The following is a 22,757-nucleotide window of genomic DNA, read 5'->3' as shown; positions in this document are numbered from 1 at the left end:
GAAGTCTGGAAGTGGGCAATTTTTGATCGCTATCGTTGCACTGAGTGTTGTTTTCTTCTGTGTTCTTTTAAATTTTTTGTGTATTTCTTTGCGTTTATGGGGTCCATTAACGCAGGTCACCGAAGTCTCGCTTCAGAGACGGGTCCTTCCACTCCGTGAAAACAGAAGAGTACGTTAGAAATTATCGAGAGGAAATAGCTAACTAAAGAGGGTAATGAGTGTTCCAGACAATAATGACAGGTTCCCATAACAACGAACCAACGTACCGTATTTTTATTCCTATAGATAGTTACTAAGCATCATGATCATGGCGTCACAATGAACTTCACATATCTGTAGGCGGAATGCCACTAGAGAATGAAGGCGAGCGTGTACTCTTGGTGATTGGACTGAGGTAAATGAAAAAATATTGCCATTTTGTACACGCGAATATGTGACTGACATTGAATTTATGGTTGATAGGCTTAAGATCGTTGAAATGTATGTAAATTCCTAAAGGACCAAACTACTGAGGTCATTGGTACCTAGACTTACACATTACTTAAGCTAACTTAAACTAACTTCGCTAAGAACAACACACACCCATGCCCGTGAGAGGACTCGAACCTACGGCTGGAGGAGCCGCGCCATCCGTGACATGACGTCCTAAACTGCGCGGCCACTCCGAGCGGCATTTATGATCATGACATGGCAGCTTTTATCAACGGATCAACAAGTTTTTTGGTGGTGGGGATTGGGGTGGTGGTAAGTTTCTATGGGACCAAACTGCTGAGGTCGTCGGTCCCTAGGCTTACACTCTACTTAATCTGACTTAAACTAACTTACGCTAGGAACAACGCACACACCCATGCCCGAGGGAGGACTCGAAACATGAACCTCTGACGGGGGAAGCTGGGTGAACCGTGGCAAGGCACCCTGAGACCGCGCGGCTATCCCGCGCCGCAACAAGTTTTGTTTTAAATGTTCATACCACGTTCATTCCATAAAGAAGATAGTATTTTCACTTAAAGTTAATTTAGTACCGTTTTGTGTTGGTGAAATATGGTTCAGTTTGTGTCATTATAAGAGTTTACAAGCTTTCTCAAGATGAGGACATGTAAGGGGGTCTCTGTTCTCAACAGTACAGCGTATTTAAGAGATTGTCAGATTTAGGAAATATGACTATATGACCTATTATTTTACTAGGGCAGCTGAATAATTCTTTATATTACAGTCCATAGCATTACATTCCGTCAACATTTATAAGACTGTAGTTTCAGAGTGGTAATAAAATATTTTATGATTACTAACCGCCAATCATTGATAGACACTAGAGGAAACGATATGGAAAAAAAAAAAACTAAATGTAATACAATATAGGAACAAAGGATGGAACCAAATCCCGGTACGAAACTCTGACGCAGAGACGTAATGAGGCCTATTATGAAACTTCCTGATAGATCAAATCAGAGTAACGGAGCAGGATTCGAAACGAAACTTCGCGTCTTACGGATAATGTTTTTTCCTACTTAGCTATCTGGCACGAACTTAGCAAGTCAAGACCGCCATCCTCACAGCTTTACATCCGTCATTACCCACTTTTCTGCTTCCGAAACTATGCGGAATCTCTCCTGCAGAGCTTTCGGTATTAGCACTTCCTGTAGTAAGTATATAGCAGAGAAATAGCTCACCCAGGGCCTTTGAGACTGTTTCTGCAATGATTACACTGCTTCACGAAAAACCTAAAGCACCCAGCAGACATGATCGCCTGTCATTTTAACTACTTACACCTACACTTCACCGGCGGGTGGGTATTGTAATTTCAGTGTCGTATGAAAGGTAGAGCGGCCATCAAAGTGCTGTAGTGGTACATCGCATTCCTTGAATGAGAGGTATCACGTCCTTAAACACATATCTCAGACTAAATTCTTTCGTCCCTGAGAGTAGTCGATAAGTGGTGAGCACCCCACTCTTAGGTAGTATTTTGAGTCGTAGGTGCAGATACCACAGCTGACGACCCAGTAACTGTACGGAAGTGAGTAACAGTTATGCGACCCTAGCTGCTGAGGTGGACGAAGGGGTTCCATGGAGCGGGCGGTGCGGAAGAAAGAGCTCTATGAAATCTAAGAACCCGAAATGTGGTAGATAGTATATGTATTGCAGTTACTTATTATCAATTTTAATATCAGATCTGTTATGTTCTTAATACAGACGCAGTATACGAGTTGGTATCTGTACTCATTTATCATGTAACGTGTTGTAATTTTTAAGATAATATAAGAAGGGGAATTGAATATCACTTGCTATTTATGTGATGGAGTGAATGAGAACGAGAAGTTATTTTCAGCAGCTTCATCTGAAACCTGTAAGGAGGAGAAGTTTGAGCGAAGTTGGATTCAGGGCACAGAATAGCTGGACCATGATTATTAATACTTAACGGCAACCGAATATTCAGTAAGCGACATTGATTGTATATAAAATGAGTGTTCAGGTGGCAACTTATTGTTATGTGCATGACTTGAAGTATAACAAACTACGAGTACCTTACTGCCCAACTTGAAGCACTTCAGTGCATTTATCTTCTTCGAGTGCAGTGTTGTTACTGGGCCTAGTGGGGTACACAGGCGGCGTGAACAGCGTCAGATGTTGACTGATCACCGTGAGTGACATGAGATGCCGCGTACTCGCGTGAGACAGTGTTATTAGCGCCTGACAGAAATTGCGAGGGGCCTCTTTGTGGCTCTCTATTTGTCCAGCTGCTCGGATCGTGCAGTACCCTGACTGATGGGGCATTCGAGTGTGGCACTGGCCCAAAGTGGAACTACATGGAAACATGAGAAGAAACATGCTCATCGACAAGTTGCCGGTCTACCACGTCTGATCGCCAGAGAGGAGAATCGCCTATAGTGAATCAAGCGCATCGTAACCCCTTCACATTTACGCCTGCCTTTCGAGAAATCCCTGCATCATACTCTGTTACCGTTAGCCATTGGTTGGCGACTAGCATACGCAGGTTTCTGGAATTACCTTCCCACACGTAGCGTGCTGTTAATTCCGCGACACAAATGATTGCTTATGAAGTGATGCTGTGACCAGGAAACATGGACTGCTGATGAATGGCGTCTCACTGTATGCAGCGGTTGGTTACGGTTCTATACTACACAGGATGCACATCGTTAGTGTTTGTGGAGGCCACCTGGTGAGGTATCCCATTCTTCCAATGTTCTGGGCAGCACGGCTGTGTTACTCCTGGGAAACCCCGGGTATAACTTCACCTCATCGTCGGTAGTGACTCAGTGACCTCTGAAGGCACAAACGCAAGTCACGTTCACCCTGTGTCCCCTCATGCCATCGTATCGTGATATCACTTTTCAACAGTACAACACTCGTCCTTGCACTGCACGTATGTTTACCATACGTCTGCGTTTGTTGAGGTTCTCCCGCAGCCAGCAAGAACAGATATTACCCCGAAAGAACAAGTATGGAACAAGCTCGGATGGCAACTCTGTCCTAGTGCTAGTTGCCATGATACAGTGGACCAGTTCCATCAGCTCTGCACCATCTTGTCACAGGAGAGAAAAAGGCGGCTTTATCACGCCATACCCAATCGAATCGTTGCGTACGTCCACGCCAGCAAGATCACAGCGTCATACTGATCACTGGGTTCTTACTGCCAAGTTCCACGTAGATTTGGTCCTAATTGACGTCACAATCGCTTTCAACCAGTAAAGTTTCCCTTTCTTCTCCCCTTCTGCGTGCTTCACTTCGTCTATGGGCAGTGTTTTTAACACAGTAGCTGAGTACAGGCAAATTTCAAGTTAAGTTGTTTGGAGTAAGTCTGAGAGTGATTATCATGAGCAGTCCCTGGAGAGCTCAGTAGTTTGGAGGGCTCAGTCGTTAACTGAATTTCTAGCGACAGGTGTGGTCTTAGCTTCGAGATCAGGTCCGGTAGGCGGTTGTAACCTGCCACGGTTTCACAACAGCGCACACTCTGCTGTAGAGTGTGTAACATTTTAGAAGTAATCCTGTGCGCTGTTCTTAGCCCATTTCTCAAACAATCCTTACTTTCAGGAACGCTAGTCCCGTACGGTAAGAAAGACAGCACGTGTGAAATTCAGGATACAGGTACCGTCTGACACAAACCGCGAACGTCGCGAGATGTGCTTCAGTAGATCAGTTAGTAAGAGAGTCACTAGCGAAATGAATTTTTCCGGTTTCTACTGCCAGTCTGGCTCACTGTTTCGCTCCGTCGGAAAGTTTCACTCGTAATGCTGTGGATGAATTCATTTAATATGCTGCATTTAATATACTGACCATGTATTTATGTTATGACCATTCATGCCCAGCTTCGACAGTTAAAAGTTCGTGAACTGAGGAATGCAAGGCAAATTTTTCCCTTTCCCAAAGTCCTTCGCAATATTAATAATCGCAAGTGCTGGTCATCTAATAGTACTGTAGGTGTTACGAGGAAAGGTACCCCCAAAAAGTCAGCCTCCGTGACCATGTATAAACTGGTTGCCCCCCCCAAAAAAAAAAAAAAAAAAAAAAAAAACAGATGAAGTAACTTGGGTACCTTATCTTAAGGTGTACGGAACACTTTCGGGGCCATTTGTACTCACTCGCCCTGTATTGTTAGATTCAGATCCATCCGTCTACTTGTGTCGAATGCATGATTTAATACCACTGAGAGACGACGAGGTGTGGTTAACGTGTGACGTCCCATTAGGAAAATTATAAATGACAACGCTGGAAAACCTCTTACGTTAATTGATTTTCTAACAGCTGAGTAAAACTGAACGTACTCAGACATTTCTCTCTTTACTTATTCTGACCATCACTATACTGGCAAACGATATTTTTTTAGCTCAACGCAATCTGACCTTCAATAGCCCCAACAAAAGAATGGACCTGACTAACAATAACCTATACCTTTAATGAATCACTTACCTCACAAACATCTTCGTTAGTCGAAGTACGGCATAGTTAGCAAATGATAGAGAACAAACAATGTATTTACCTTAATAGTGTTCAAAAGTCATCATATATATATCTATCAATTCATGACATCCGTGTTTACAAATTTCATTTTACTGGCGGACAAACGTCCAGATCGTCCGGTTACAGCAACCTTTTCAAAACTCAGGGATCTCTCTCCCACATCCGCCACTGCTGGCGGCTCACCTCCAACTGCCCAACGCTACGTGATGTTCACATCCATCTGCCAAACACTGCACAAGCGAATATTCCGACAATGAGTCCAACCAGCCACAGACTACACACAGCACAGTCAGCGATTATCATACAGAGCTCTACGTGGCGTAACCAACATAACAACCCAAACAGCCTACTTACAAATGTGATCACAGCCTATGTTAGACGTCAAAGTGAAATAACGACTTACAGGAATCCAGTGGCAAGAGTAGCAGCGGAGGGTGTATATAAAGCGTGTCGGGGAGACGCTAAGAACAGAGCAATTACTGTCGTAACGCGGAGATGGAGCGGTTTATCTTACATCTGAAAGTGCATGATAATCAGCTTTCGGTGCAAGGGTTGAAGCATTTCTGAAACGAATATGTCTGTAAACTGCTCTCGCGGCTCCATGACTAAAGTGTACTGTGTATGGCAAAATGGTGCTATCCAAAACCAGCGAAGAGGAGCTGAGCGGAACCATACGCCGTAACTAACAGCGGCCAACGGCGGTAGCGAAGTTGTATACGGCCGAACAGATATGATAGACGTGCAATTGTTGAGCGAGTAACCGCCCAGACGAACAAAAGCGCTTCCAAGAGTGTCTCTTCAACGACCGTTCAACGAATGTTGATGCATACGGGACTCCGCGGCAGCCACCTGGTTCATGCACGTATGCTGGCTACTGTTCATCGGTGACGAAGGATGGAATTTGCACGTCAATATCGTAACTGGACGTCCACCGAGTGGCGCCAGGTGTTCTTTCCAGATGAATCACGTCTCGTGCTCCATCGGACAGAAAGAAAACGTCCTAGCATAATCTTGGGAATGGTCTACACCGGAGGAGGGAGCGTCATATCTCTGAGTACTATGGGACTTGAAATCTGAGGTCATCAGTCCCCTGGACTAAGAACTACTTAATCCTAACTAACCAAAGGACATCACACATATGCATGCCCGAGGCAGGATTCGAATCTGCAACCGTATCAGCAGCGCGGTTCCGGACTGAAGTGCCTAGAACCACTCGGCCACAAAGGTCGGCGGAGCGTTATGGTCAGGGAAGCGTTTTAGTCCATTCCCTGAGCGCTCTTGTCAATCGGGAAGGCGCAGTGGATCAATAAAACTATACACACATCCTTGCAGGATGTCCATCCCTAGACGCAGTTTGTTTTTTCCTTGCCACGATGGCATCTACCAGCAGGACGGTAGAAAGTGTCACACAACTTGCAACGTATGTGCGTGGTTCGAAAAGCACCAGGATACGTTTACCGGACTCCCCTGGTCACCACACTCCCCATATAGGGCCTATAAACCGAAACGGGGAACCTGTTGGACCACCTCGATCGGACTGCTCGCACCATGGACCGTCAACCGAGAAAACTAGCGCACCTGGCCACGATACGGGTGTCGACGTGACTCCACATTCCTGTCAGTAGCTGCCAGAACTTAGGCGACGCTCTTCCTGCAGGTCTCGCACCAGTCGACGCTGCAAAAGGTGGTTATTTATGCTTTTGACGGGTCATCATATTAATGTGACTGGAGAGTTTAGTTGCACAGAGACAAATCTAAACAAAGGACATGAGGCGCTCTTTCCAGCAAGGTTCTCTGAGATATATTCAGTGAGAGCATCACCCACATTTCGATGGCCTGAGAGAATTCCTGAGTGATCGAAAGATGGTAAATACACTGGTGTCCTAAATTGAAGCAACAGACGGAAATTTAGCAACGTGGTGTTTATTTTGCCACAAAACAGAATAAACAGGTGTTAGCAAAGTATAAACAACATAAAGAATACATAATGTAAACAGCTGCAACACGCGTAACAGTAGACGAAAATGTTCTTCATTTCTTCCAACTGAACAGATTTGCACACATATTCCGACAACTGGTTAATGAGCTCACTACGGGGTGCTACCAGCCTGACATTGACGGAGTATTCTGTGAATAACGTCATCAATGTCATGTTGAGGCAATAACGCCTACTCTTCCAGCTCAGCTGCTCGCAAGTAATCGAGAATGATGGGTGGATGCTGACGTGATGCAACCCGTCTCCATGGTGCACCCCAGACAGGATCTATGGGATTCAAATTGGGAGAGCGAGCAGGCTACTCCATGCTTTCGGTGTCTTCCGCTTACAACAAAACATCAACAACTCGTGCTGTGTGAGGTCGAGCATTATCGCCCATCAATACGGAGTCTGAGCGTACAGCACCTCACAAAACCGTACATGAGGCCCAAGACCTCATCACGATACGTGTCACCTCTTAAACCTTTCCGATTCACCCATAGAATTTCATGAAGGGATGTTCAGGTGATCGACTTATCCCTGCCCACATCACTAGGGATCCCCCTCGGTATCGGTCTCTTCCCACAATGTTACGGTCTAGAAATCATGTTCCACGTTCCCTTCACATGCGAATCCGCGAAAACGACTACCCAGACCAAATCTGGACTCATCTGTGAAAAGAACACTGGCTCACTGTTCGACTGTCCAGGTCGTATGTTGACGACTCCACTCTAGACGTTCCCTTTTGCGGAAACGTGTCAGAGTCACACACACAGCAGGTCTCCGATAATTAAGGCCACTCTGTTGAAGCCTCTATGTTAACAGGTCCGGTGGATACTGCGAGGACAGATGCCAACTGCTGCGCAGGACTAAGGCGGTACCTTCGTGCCATTACAGCCACATAACGGTCTCTCTCTCTAATGTCACACGTGGCTGGCCCTGCCCTGGTCTTCGGGATACGGTTTCGGTATCTATAAAGTGTCACCCATCCGAGAAACAAGAGAACGACTCACGTTAAGTCATCGAGCCACATCAGTTTTCGACTGTCCTGCTTCCATTACTCCTGTGGCCCTCCACCGCATAGAGTCTGGTAGGCTTCTTCTCTGTGCCCTACTGCACTGTCTGTGACTGTGTACAAAGCGACTGTGGATGTGGGACTACCCAACAATACCTACAGAATTTGATACGTGCCCCGACGTCATTACTGACGCGGTTTTCCGTTGACCGAAATGATATCTTTCGTGCAGAACACGATTGTACGGACATCTGTTGACAGATTGTACGATTATATCTTGAATTAGACACAGGACGGGGAAGCGTGGTCTGTGGCTTTAATTTTGGACCCCAGTGTAAGTAGGTGTTAACACTTACGTTGTAATGGGGTTCATTCCAAATAAAATTGGTTGTTGCTTCTACAGAGGTTTTGCTCTTATTGTAACATGATGCTTGCTACAGACCTAGTTTCCACAACTAGCGCCACCTAAAACCCCTATTCTATAACGAATCGACTCCACATTTACAAAGCAGCATCAGATGTCTTATTACACTGCAATGTGTTAAATATTTGCTGTTAATCACTTCAATGTTTACTATACCATACCTCCTGAACTATGTATCGTGAAATGATATAACTTTGCATGTATGTGGATACAGTGTTAAAAATGTGATGCGAATGGAGTTAGTAGTTAAGAAATTGAAAATTAGAGGATCACGCCTGAATATGAAGTTTTGCTGCATCCACAGCGAAAGTATAATCCAGGAGTTATTATTTCAATCATTATTCTTTAGGTGTTCTCAGCTAGGAAACGATTCAAAATGACTCTGAGCACTATGGGACTTAACATCGATGGTCATCAGTCCCCTAGAACTTAGAACTACTTAAACCTAACTAACCAAAGGACATCACACATATCCATGCCCGAGGCAGGATTCCAACCTGCGACCGTAGCAGCAGCGCCGTTGCAGACTGAAGCGCCTAGAGCCTCTCGGCCACACCGGCCGGCGAGGAAACGTTTCGAAAACTTTTAAAATTATGTGCGATATTTGTCATAAGTCGCTAAGTGTTCCCGGTTTCAAATACTGGATTAATATAGGCAGTGTAATGGGCGTGCCATGACTTACGAAGCCTCAGGGCACACACAATGTTGCTAAAATTAATACTTAACTCATTGTGTTAAACTTTAAACAAAGGTATATATCCCGTAATGACTAAATTATGACTGCATTTTAAATTTTTAAATTTGGTCAACAATTCTATTACGTAATGAAACTAATGTTTTGTTGCCGTGGAAACCATTAGACAGGCAAACTGCAATTAGAATCAGGCGAACACTTCAGCTGTTTAATAACATAAATTCCGTCAATTCTTACTTGCAAGAACATTGGCAAAGATAATTTGTATAAGCACCATTAAAACATCAAGTTACTCTTACGATCAGTGCAGAATGATTGTCCTAATGAAAATTATTATGAAGCCATTAATAGACCATGACTGTTTCAGAACTATGAAAAGATTTTCAAATACAGCGGCCAGTCACAAAATTGGTTGACAACTAAATTATTTATTTAACCATATGTTTCGAGGTGGTACGTCATCAGGCTATAATGGTATTAACAAAACATGTAAAATATCAGTATACAGATATTAAAGTTCCTTTACATAACTCCTATGATCATCCTGTGGAGTGAAACAAGGATAAGATGGTAAGAGACGAAGACAATATAGCCAGCAGTAGCTACAGCTCGGATTATCCTACTCTCTGCAAATATCGAGTGAAAACGCAGGTCTGTCATACTATAGACCTGTTATAGTACCATCTGCGGACTCGCTAGCCAGTCTGAGACAGTTCAGGAAGTTTAGCAAAACGAGACGTCTTGCATTTTGCAACCTTTGCATGGACAAATCGAATCCCATTTTGATAACTTGCGGCGGAAGAAACAATTTCTCGCACATTTGTATTAAAAATAGGAAGTGCAGGTCCAGAGCAAGTGCGACAGAGAAAGAAGCAAGACGTGAAGAATAAATTTAAAAAAGTAACTGAAATTTGTGATATGGAGGTAGCAACATTAAAACCAGTGGCGGCTCTTGGGTATACATTTTGGGTGTTCAAAAAATTTTACATTCACATAGATATTTGAGTGTGAAATTAATAGCATCTGCTGTATAACAATAATGCTAACAACATATTTATAGAACTACAGCCACTGTCAATAATAATGACAACAGTAATAATAATAGTACGAGGGTCAGTCAAATGAAAACCTTAAATTTGTAATAACAAATCGAAATTTCGCGCCGTTATCCTGTAAGTTGTTAAGCGTGCTACAAACAGCGTGCAGAATGGCCTGTAGGTGGCAGCATAGTGCAGCAGGGAAGAACAGCGTTCTGTCACTAGGTTTCTTTCGTAGTGAAGGTGTGAAACCTACTGAAATTCATCGACGAATGAAGGTTGAGTACGGTGAGGCATGCTTGTCACAGCAGCGACTCTACGAATGTAGTAGGAAGTTCGCAAATGATGAGACTTCAGTTGAAGATGATTTGTGACTACACAGAACATTGCAGCTGTTGAAGCCATAATGAAGGAAAACCGCCGAGTGACAATGAATGACATTGCAGCACGTTTACAGATTAGATGAGGGTCAGCACACCACATTGTGCATGATGTGCTCCAGTTTCACAAAGTGTCTGCAAGATGGGTGCCACGGAAGCTGATTCCTGAAATGAGAGAACGACGTGTTCATGCTTGTGAAGAACTTCTTCGGAGCTTTGAACGAGAAGGTTATGGCTTCCTTGCAAGAATCGTTACTGGGAACGAAACCGGGGTTTACTTCCAGCAACCTGAAACGAGGAGAGCGAGCAAGGAATGCCACCATTCCCCATCAGCAAGTGATATCCATGTGTTTGGACTTCTCATAGACGAAAGGGAAGAAAACAAGTTCTGATGAAGGGGTTCGCCACCCGGTGCATGAGTGGTTGCGCGGACGACGAAAAGAAATGTTTCCTAAAGGAATTTATGCACTTTCCAAGCGCTGGAGGACTTGCATTGAGCGTAGGGGAGATTATGTTGGAAAGTGATACAGCCTCGTACCATTTCTGCACAATAAATAATATTTAAAAAATTAAGGTTTTCATTTTACTCATGCTCGTAATAATATACATAACTTGTCTGGAAAAAGAGATAATAGTTATTGGGGAATTTTTATTTTGTTTGTTCCTAATCATGTACATTTTAGGGCAAGAACGAAATGATGTTTAAGCTTTCGTTAGTCTCCGCTTCGCATTTCTGTGTAAGTGAGAGTTTTCGCGATATTTAATATTTCGGACAGTTGTATAAGATCCCCAGCACATTTATTAGTTAACGAAATAACTTGCGCGCTGAAATTCAGACATCCTTACACAATGGCCACACAACAATTTAGGCTCATTATACACTTATTTGTTCTCTTGTAGGCACGCTTATTTGACTTCGTCACTTTGCAGCCTCAAAACGATACCACAGTTCATCAAGAGTAGTGACTAGCGTGTTGTGACCAGCCAGTTTCTCTGCCACCACAGACAAGACGTTTTCAATTGGTGAGTGATCTGGAGAATGTGCTGACCAGGGTAGCAGTCGAAGATTTTCTGTATCTAGAGGCCCGTATAGGACCTGCAACATGCAGTAGTGCATTATCCTGCTAAAATGTAGTGTTTCGCTGGGATCGAATGAATGGTAGAGCCGTGGGTCGTAACACATCTGAAATGTAACGTCCACAGTTGAAAGTGTCGTCAATGCGAACAATAGATGACCGAGACGTGTAACTAATGGCACCCCATGCCATCACGCTAGGTGATACGCCAGTATAACGATGACGAATACACGCTTCCAATGTGCGTTTACCGCGATGTCGGCAAACACGGATGCCACTATCATGATGCTGTAAACAGAACCTGAATTCATACGAAAAAAATGACGTTTTGCCATTCGTGCACCCAGGTTCGTCGTTGGGTACACCATCGCAGGCGCTCCTGCCTGTGATGCAGCGTCAAGGGTAACCGCAGCCATGGTCTCCGAGCTGATAGTCCATGCTGCTTCAAACGTCCTCGAACTGTTTGTGCAGGTGGTTGTTGTCTTGCAGTCGTCCCCATCTGTTGACGCATGGATCGAGACTTTGCTGCAAATCCGTTACAGCCATGCGGATTAGTCATCTGGACTGCTAGTGATACGAGGCCGTTGGGATCCAGCACGACATTCCGTATGACCCTTCTGAACCCACAGATTCCTTATTCAGCTAACAGGCCATCGCATTAGGCTGCTATCTGACCTTTATCAAAGTCGGAAACGTGATGGAAGCATTTCTCCTCCTTACATGAGCCATCACAGCAACGTTTCACCAGGCAACGCTGGTCAACTGCTGTTTGTGTATGAGAAATCGGTTGGAAACTTTTCTCATGTCAGCACGTTGTATGTGTCGCCACCGGTGCCAAACTTGTGTGAATGCTCAGAAAAGCAGCTTCTTCCTGTTGGTTAAATTTCGCGTCTGTAGCACGTCAACTTCGCGGTGTAGCAATTTTAATGGCCAGTAGTGTACATTCGGAAGTAAGAAACCTTATTGCAGTAAATAATCGTATTGGAAACAGTATCAATGAGAACCACTACAGTTTTGTACGTTCCATTATTTTGCAGCAAGACGGTGATAACAGAACAAGGCGTATGTGAAACAGTTTCAGAATGCATTACTTACCAGAGAAGTGGTACGACAAGCGCAAGGTAGAACGTGTCACCTGTGGAATGGAAGGAAGTTCTCCCTCATAGAGAATGAGAGCAGTGGAATCTTGTCAGTCATATGGGTACAGATTACAGTGTGAACTGATATGAAACTTCTAGACAAATCAAAATTATGTACCGGTTCGTGACTCGAATTCGGGACCTTTGCCTTTCGTGGGCAAGTGCTCCACCAACTGAGCTATCCAAGCACGACTCGCGGCCCGTCCTCACAGCATTGCTTCCGCCAGTACCTCGTCTCCCACCCTCCAAACTACAAAAAGGCCCTTCTGCGACACTAGCAGAAATAGCGCTCCTGCAAGAAAGGATATTGGGATGGCATGGCTTAAACACAACTTCGGGAATGATTCCAGAATGAAATTTTGTGTCTGCAGCGGAGTGTACGTTGATGTGAAAATTCACGGCTGTTTATAACTTTGTGACCAACTAAGAATTGAACTTGGGACCGTTGCATTCAAGTCTGGTCCGACACATAGTTTTAATCTGCCAGGAAGTTTCAGATCATGTGGGTACTTTATTAAAACGTTCTCAAACAAATATTGGTCTAGTAGTACACAATGTAACTCAAGAAACAGTCTTATAGTCTTTTTCAGGGAAGAAATTTCTTGAGCAGTAGGTGTAATTTTTACATACATTAGTTCGGAGGTATCTGTGAAAAGAATTTATGTCTAGACAACCCACTAGGCGAGGAAGACTTCATTGCCGTAGTATTGGTCAAACTGCCGATGAGTTACAGAAGATTAAGAATATTTTACAAGCGCTAGACCAGTTAGATGCTTTATCAGGAGATGAGATAAGCAATAACTGTTGAAGAGATGTGACCTGATAGTCAATGTAACTGGTGGGATTGTAATAGACACAAGGCACAAGGAGAGGGACATTAATGGTTCTAACAGGCGTGGAAGATGAGGTTAGAACTGTAAAGTTATGAATGACTACTGTAACAGATGACATAAGGAACCTAATGTGGGAAATCATGGAGACAGTGTAGGGAGAGGTCACAGAAGAGATGACAACGAAGAGAAACTTCAAAAGTCATTTGTATGGGGTCTAAGCACGAACTCAGACCAGTGGCAAAGGCACAGTTGACAAAAGGAGATTCTGAGGATAATAGGAAAGTTCTCTTTAAGGAAGACAAGGTACAACTAAAGAGGAATACCATCTAACAGTAAATGTAAGAATTAATAGTATTATGCAACTTGCAGTTATTGCTACCGGTAGCGAATTGTGTGTTGTAGGAGAGGGAAGCTATGACTAAACAGTAAATAAAAGGAAGAGTGTGGTAAACAGTTAAATTTATCGACGCATCGAGTGGAAAGTGTGAAATAATAATGAATCTAGCATTACTGGCAGGAAGAATACAAGGAGTAATGTTGGAGGTTAGTTCCACGGTGCTCTCCGACCTTTGCGCTGGGCTTTAAGAGGGGCTAATTTATTGGTAGGCAAGGAGGCTGTTCAGGATTTAGGGGCAGGTAGCATGACACTGATGATAAACTATACTCAAAGTCACAATAAATGTGGTAATACAGTTACTCCTCAAGAGAAGACACTGGATAAACACTGTTTGAAAATAATATGTGAGTGCTTCCAATGGGAAGCTGATACAGAGCAATATATTTTGCAAAGAACATTGAATCATAGTTACAATAAAAGTTGCAGCATAAATAGCAAATGAGATAAGAGATAAAATAAAATATATTGATATCATGTATCAAGATGGGAAAGAAGAGTTACGAAAGGCGTGACATCACAGGAGAGAGGAGCCAAAGCACTATGTATTGGGAGCTACACTTGTGATCAAAAGTATCCGGACACCGCCAAAAACAAATGTTTTTGATATTAGGGGCAATGTGCTGCAACCTACTGCCAGGTAATCCATATCAGCGACCTCAGTAGTCATTAAACATCATGAGAGAGCAGAACAGGCCGCTTCACGGAACTCACAGACTTCGTAAGTGGTCAGATGATTGGGTCTCACTTGTAACATACGTCTGTACTCGAGATTTCTACACTCCTAAACATCCCTAGGTCCACTGTTTCCGATGTGACAGTGAAGTGGGAACGTGAAGGGACACGTACAGCACAAAAGCGTAGAGGCCGACATCGTCTATTGACTGACAGAGACCACCGACAGTTGAAAGTGGTTGGAATGTGTAATAAGCAGACATCAATCTAGGTCGCCACACAGGAATTCCAAACTGCACCAAGGTCCACGTCAAGTACTATGGCAGTTAGGCGAGACGTGAGAAAACTGGGATTCCATGGTCGAGAGGCTGCTCATAAGCCACACATCACGCCAGTAAATGCCAAACGATGTCTCGTTTGTCTCGTTTGGTTTAAGGGGCATAAGCATTGGACGATTGAGCAGTGGAAAAATGTTGTGTGGAGTGACGAATCACCGTACACAACGTAGTTATCCGATGGCAGGGTGTGCGTATGGCGAATGCCCGGTGAACGTCATCTGCCAGCGTGTGTAGTGCCAACAGTAAAATTCGGAGGCGGTGGTGTTATGGTGTGGTCGTGTTTTTCATGGAGGGGGCTTGCATCCCTTGTTGATTTGCGTGCCACTATCATAGCACACGACTACATTGATGTTTTAAGCAGCTTCTTGCTTCCCACTCTTGCAGAACAAGCCGGCGTTGGCGGTTGCATCTTTCAACACGGTCGAACACCTGCTCGTAATGTACGCCCTGTGTCGGAGTGGTTGTTGTTGTTTTTGTGGTCTTCAGTCTAGAGACAGGTTTGATGCAGCTCTCCAGGCTACTCTATTCCGTGCAAGCTTCCTCATCTCCCAGTGCCTACTGCAACCCAAATCCTTATGCATCTGCTTAGTGTATTCATCTCTTGGATTCCCTCTACGATTTTTACTCTCCACGCTGCCCTCCAATACTAAATTGGTGATTCCTTGATGCCTCAGCAAATGGCCTACCAACCAATCCTTCTTATAGTCATGTTGTGCGACAAATTTATTTTCTCTTCAATTCTGTTCAATACCGCCTCATTAGTTATGTGATCTAACCATCTGATCTTCAGCATTCTTCTGGAGCACCACATTTCGAAATCTCCTATTCTTTTCTTGCCGAAACTATTAATCGTCCATGTTTCACTTCCATACATGGCTACACTCCATAAAATACTTTCAGAAACGACTTCCTGACACTTAAATCTACACTCCATATTAACAAATTTCTCTTCAACAGTAACGCTTTCCTTGCCATTGCCAGTCTACATTTTATATCCTCTCTACTTCGACCATCATCAGTAATTTTGCTCCCCAAATAGCAAAACACATGTACTACTATAAGTTTCTCATTTCCAAATCTAATTCCCTCAGCATCCCCCGACTTAATACAACTACATTCCATTATCCTCGTTTTCCTTTTGTTGATGTTCATCTTATGTCCTCCTTTCAAAACACTGTTCATTCCGTTCAGCTTCTCTTCCACGTCCTTTGCTTGCTCTGACAGAATTACAATGTCATCGGCGAGCCTCAAAGTTCTAATTTCTTCTCCAAAGGATATAATTCCTACTCTGAATTCTTCTTTCGTTTCATTTACTGCTTGGTGAATATACAGATTGAATAACATCGGGGATAGGCTACATTCCTGTCTCAGTCTCTTCCGAACCACTGCTTCCTTTTCATGCCCCTCAACTCTTATAACTGCCATCTGGTTTCTGTACAAATTCTAAATAACCTTTCGCTCCCTGTATTTTAACCCTGCCACCTTCATAATTTGAAAGAGAGTATTCCAAAAGTTTTCTCTAAGTCTACAAATATGAGAAAACGTAGGTTTGCCTTTCCTTAATCAGGCTTCTAAGATGAGGCGTAGGGTCAGTATTGCCTCACGTGTTCCAACATTTCTACGCAATCCAAACTTATCTTCCTCGAGGTTGGCTTCTAGAAGATTTTCCATTAGTCTGTAAAGAATTCGAATCAGTGTTTTGCAGCCATGACTTATTAAACTGATAGTTCGGTAATTTCTACATCTGTCAGCACCTGCTCTCTTGGAGACTGGAATTATTATATTCTTCTTGAAATCAGAGGGTATTTCGCCTGTCTCATACATCTTGCTCATCTGATGGTTGAGTTGTGTCAGGGCTGGCTCTCCCAAGACTCTTAGTAGTTCTAACGGAATGTTGTCTACTACCGGAGCCCTGTTTCGAACTAGGTCTTACAGTGCTCTGTCAAACTCTTCACATAGGATCAATTTCCCATTTCATCTTCATCTACATCCTCTTCCATTTCCATAATATTGTCCTCAAGTACATCACCCTTGTTTAGCCCCTCCGCATTCTCCTTCTACCTTTCTGCTTTCCCTTCTTTGCTTAGAACTGTGCTTCCATCTTAACTCTTCATGTTCACACAAGTGGTTCTTTTTTCTCCAAAGGACTCTCTGATTTTCCTGTAGGCAGTATCTATCTTACCCTTAGTGATATATGCCTCTACATCCTTACATTTCTCCTATAGCCAACCCTGCTTAGCCATTGTACACTTTCTGTCGATCTCATTTTTGAGACTTTTTATTCATTTTTGCCTGCTTCATTTATTGCCTTTTTATATTTTCGCCTTTCATCAATCATATTCAATGTATCTTCCGTTACCCAAGTATTTCTACTAGCCCTTGTCTTTTTACGTGCATGATCCTCTGCTGCCTTCACTATTTCATCACTCCAAACTACCTATATTTCTTCTACTGTATTCCTTTCCCCCAGACGTTTCAATCATTCCCTAATGCTCTCCCTAAAACATTCTACAACCTCTGGTTCTGTTAGTTTATATAGGTCCCATCTCCTTAAATTCCAACGTTTTTGCAGTTTCTTTAGTTTTAATCTACAGTTGATAACCAATAGATTGTGGTCAGGGTCCACATCTGCCTCTGGAAATGTCTTACAGTTTAAAACCTGGTTCCTAAATTTGTGTCTTACAGTTATATAATCTATTTGAAACCTTCCAGTATCTCCAGGACTCTTCTATGTATACATCCTCCTTTCATGATTAACTTATGCTCTGAGCAAAATTCTACAAGGCGGTTTCTTCTTTCATTTCATACCCACATTCCATATTCGCCTACTACGTTTCCTTCTCTTGCTTTTCGTGCTCTCGAATTCCAGTCAGCTATGACTATTAATATTTCGTCTCCCTTCACTATGTCAATAATTTCTTTTATCTCATCACATATTTTATCAATCTCTTCGACATCTGTTGAGCTAAAGAACATATAAACTTCTACTACTGTGGTAGGCGTAGGCTTTGTGTTTATCTTGGCCACAATAATGCGTTCACTACGCTGTTTTTAGTAGATTACCCACACTCCTCTTTTTTATTCATTATTAATCCTACTCCTGCATTATCCCTATCTTATTATGTAATTATAACCGTGTATTCACTGACGAGAAGTCTTGTTCCTTCGGCCACCGAACTTCACTAATTAGCTCTATATCTATCTTTAACCTATCCACTTCCCTTTTTAAATTTCCTAACCTACCTGCCCGATTAATGAATCTGACATTACACGCTCCGATCCGTAGCATACCAGTTTTCTTTCTCCTGATAACGACGTACTCCCGTGTAGTCTCCGCCCGGAGATCTGAATGGGGGACTATTTTACCTCCAGAATATTTTACCCAAGAGGACGTCATCATCCTTTAGCCATACAATAAAGCTGCATGCCCTCGGCAAAACTTACGGCTGTAGCTTCACCTTGTGTTCAGCCATTCGCAGTACCAGCACAGAAAGGCCGTTTTAGTTGGTGTTACATGGCCAGATCAGTCCAATCATCCAGACTGTTGCACCTGCAGCTACCGAAAAGGCTGCTGCTTCTCATCAGGAACCTCTCGCCTTTCTGACCTCTCAACAGATATCCCGCTGTTGTGGTTGCCACTACGGTACGGCTATCTGTATCGCTGAGGCACGTAAACCTCCCCTGGGGGGGAGGGGGGGCTACACGACAATAATAACCCTGTCATGGACTAGCCTGCACAGAGTCCTGACCTGAATCCTATGGCACACCTTTGTGGTGTTTCGGAACGCCGACCTCGTGCCAGGCTTGACCGACCGACATCGATACCTCTTAAAAGTGCAGCACTCCGTGAAGAATGGGCTGCCATTTCCAAGAAACCTTCCAGCACCTGATTGAACGTATGCCTGCGAGAGTGGAAGCTATCATCATCGCTAAGGGTGGGCCAACACCACGCTGAATTCCAGCTTTACCGATGGAGGGCACCACGAACTTGTAAGTCATTTTCAGCCAGGTGTCCGGATACTTTTGATCACATACTGTACTGTAATAACCAGGGCTCATACAAAATTATCTTGGATAGATACTGAGACAAGAAAATAACGAAATGTTTGAAGGGCCATTTGTGGGATCAGATTACCACACACAAACGCAGTAGAAGTGCAACATCCTGACTGCAGAGCAATAGCAGGTATATGCAGTGTAGCTGCTGTTAGGGTATGCCGTCCCAGTTAAGGAGAAGCCTGCTGGCTCCGAAAAATCGGAATACGAGCTACGACAAGAAAATATCTATAGTAAAGAAACATACGAGGTGTACCTAATACACCCAGATATCCTGCATAATTGACTAAACAGAGTACGAGTGTAAGATTATTAGAGAGAAAGAACACTTTTAAGTATTTTGAGACAAATTGTTTTCAGTTACTCGTCTGTGCACATTAAGAACGAGTGTTTAACGTGTCCCGCGAGAGCCATTAGTGAAGGGCATTATGGCGTCCATGAGGCACTGAAGGAGCTATGGGTTTTGATTAAATAAAAGCCTAAATTAAAAAGGAAACTACCGAGTGGAATATCTAAGTTATCCTTTATTTGCAAACCACAATTTATTTACCTTTTTTTTCAAATTTACATTTTACGTCGTGTCTGGAGATATCAGTAGCATTCAGTGCGCTCAAGCAGTACTGCAGAATGCATTAGCAGATCGTAATACTTCGGTTCTGACTTTAGCTGGAGTAGTCGCTGCACCATCTGGCGTTGCCAATAGACGGTGGGGTGAGGCACAGTGGCTAGCCGTGAGAAAGACTGGCACATCAGTGCAAGTTATACAGGGAAGCCACAGCCATTCCGACGCGAAGCAAGTGATTTTGTTTTAATAAATATTGATTAATAAAAGCAAAATTTTCCACCACAGGCACTAGGAGAATCCTATCGGTCAAAAGTATTTTCTTATATCAGTACTAATAAGCAAGAAATCAGTCGTTCCAATGAAGATACGAATAATGTTTAAGCTTTGTTCACATAACTTACGGGCACTCAGACAGGTAATATTTTTAGCGACCGCCGATATTTCGGCTGGAGTACACCCCACCATTTTCAAGGCAAACTGCAACGGACGAGCGATTTCAGCCAAATTTAAAATCTCGGTTCTCAGACTGATGCGGGAAAGATAACACACACTGAACACTAGTGCCGCTAAAGATGACCAAAGTCAGAGATCTATAGTGAGACTTCGAACTAGTAGGAGAGGTGACATTGACTCTATCCCTTTTTGACATGGGAGAGAGCAGGATCCCAAACAGAGTTTAAACAAAAACCTCCACCCCTGTTTACAAGGTAGCTCTCTAGTTTAATCTCAACTGCATCGTTAATAACACTGTCACAATACCTGGGCGTGCATGCCAATATCTAGGTGTTGTTATTTAGCATGGGGTACCAGTATCCAAACAATGTTCTGTAAAAGCAGATCTACTTGACTGCTGTAATCGTGTGTACCGTTAATGCTCAGTACATCTTTCCTCAACAGTCCTGATAGTTTGACCAAAATATGCCATGCCACAGCTGCAAGGAATGTGATATACACCCACCTTACGCCAACCAAGATCGTACTTGACAGAATCCAAAAACCCTTTAATTTTAGATGGCGGTCGGAAAACACATTTCACATAGTATTTCCATAAAATACGACCGGTCGTTTTGGAAGTGCGTCCTATGTAAGGAAAAAAGGCAGTAGACTTAGCTGTCGACTCAGAATTATCATCAGTCACCCGATGCACGGTTGGTGGATAGAGCAGCGCACGGTCAATCTGTCTATCGCTATAACCACTTTGACCAAACGTAACTTCAAGATGGGACAGCTCAGCTGGCAAAGTCTCAGCGTCGGAAACGATATGTACCAACGTACGAGGTACCCCTTCACGCTGAGCCGGATGGTGACAACTATTAGCGTGTAAATACAAGTCGGTGTGAGTACTTCTTCCTGTAAAGTGCATGTCCCAATGATCCATCATCCTAACTCCTTACCAAAACATCAAGGAAGGGAAGGCGACCATCTTAAAACTCAAGTTCTTATGGATCGAGTTCAGATGTTCTAAAAAGGCATTAGAATTCTCCGTACCATGAGGCCAAACAGCAACATATCTGAAAGAACAATGTGGTTTCAAAGGCACCGACTCCAATGCACGCTCCTCCAAGTCTTCCACAAACAAATTTGCGATCACAGGAGACAAGGACTACCCATTGCAATTCCATCTGTCTGCTCGTAATACTCATCACCGAATAAAAAGTACGTAGATGTCAACACATGCCGAAAGAGATTAGTTAATTCAGCACTAAACCTAACCTCAATTAACCGCAACGAATCAGACAATGGAACACGAGTGAAGAATGAGACCACATCGAAACTTACTAAAATATCAGAGTCATTCAACCGCAGTGTCTCCAAACGACGTAAAAAAATCAGCTAAGTTCCTGATATGATGTTCACATCGACCAACTTGTGGACTCAACAGAGAAGGAAGATGCTTGGCTACACGATATGTCGGAGCGCCGATATTCCACACGATGGGACGGAAAGGAACCCCTTCCTCGTCTACCTTCGGAAGGCCATATAATTTAGGGGAACAGCACTATACATGTTAAGACTCTTTATAGTGTCCAGCGACAAACCAATTTTCGGCAGGAGGCTGTTGGTCTTTCTCTCAACACTTTTTGTGGGGTCAGCATCGATTCTGCGATACGCTGAGTCCGATAGTAAACGTTGTATATTTTGTACATAATCTCGTTTCTTAAAACAACGGTGGCATTGCCCTTTCCGCAGGTAAAATAACAATATCAAGATCAATTTTGAGAGAGCGTAAAGCAGACCTTTCCGCTGCTGTTACGTTACTCCTGGGTGGCGGCATGGCACCCTCCTAACCTCCTCAGCAGCGTCAGGAGGTAGTTTACAAATTGCTAGTTCAATGGAACTAATAACATCAATCACCCACAAACCCTTCGGTGTGGGTGCTAAACTTAAACCCTTCCCAAGCACGGATGAGGTTGCGTCGTCAAAAGATTTCTCTCTGAGATATATCACAGAACGTCGGCATATAACGTCAGACTCCGAGCGTAATAAATCATGATTCTGGATGGCCGGATATGCAGACGGATTTAATCGTCCTGACGACAAGTCTCTGTGATTTGGGACATCTGACCTTCCCGGTAGCTTTAATATTGTTTCACTTTTTACTCAGGTACCACTGGAGGAGTCCTTATCACACTGTGCCCTGTAAACCTACGCATATGGACCACTACCTCCATGCTTGTAGTTATCGATCACACAAAAGCATGGAAGATTTACGTACGCTGGCCAAAAGAGCTCATGCTATTTCGAATTCTGATAATCTGAAGCCGGAACTGGATCATTTTAAGGTTGTACTCAGGCAAAATGGATATACTGATTATCAGATAGTTCGTGCTTTTCAGTTTGGATCACCAAGCAAACCGAAAATGTATGCTTGTAATCAGTAGCTTTCTTATCCATAGCCGGGAGTATAGTTTATAAAATTTCAAGAACCCTCAGAAAATATATGAAAATCATCCTTTCGCCTTTGGGGAAAACTAGAGCTCTCCTTGTACTTGTTAAGGATAATTTTGGGCTAAACAAGCCAACAGTATGTAAAATTCCCTGTCATTACGGAAAGGACAGACAATTCGAACGAATCGTGACCGATTGTGGAACATCGACGTCACACATGTTTGCTCCAACCTAAAAAATCTGCCATCGCTGAATATTGTCTCATTGAAGGACACAGTATACGAATCATC

This window comes from Schistocerca piceifrons, chromosome 1, assembly GCF_021461385.2.
Source record: "Schistocerca piceifrons isolate TAMUIC-IGC-003096 chromosome 1, iqSchPice1.1, whole genome shotgun sequence".
In the NCBI taxonomy this organism is placed as follows: domain Eukaryota; kingdom Metazoa; phylum Arthropoda; class Insecta; order Orthoptera; family Acrididae; genus Schistocerca; species Schistocerca piceifrons.
Note: the sequence above shows the minus strand (reverse complement) of the source record.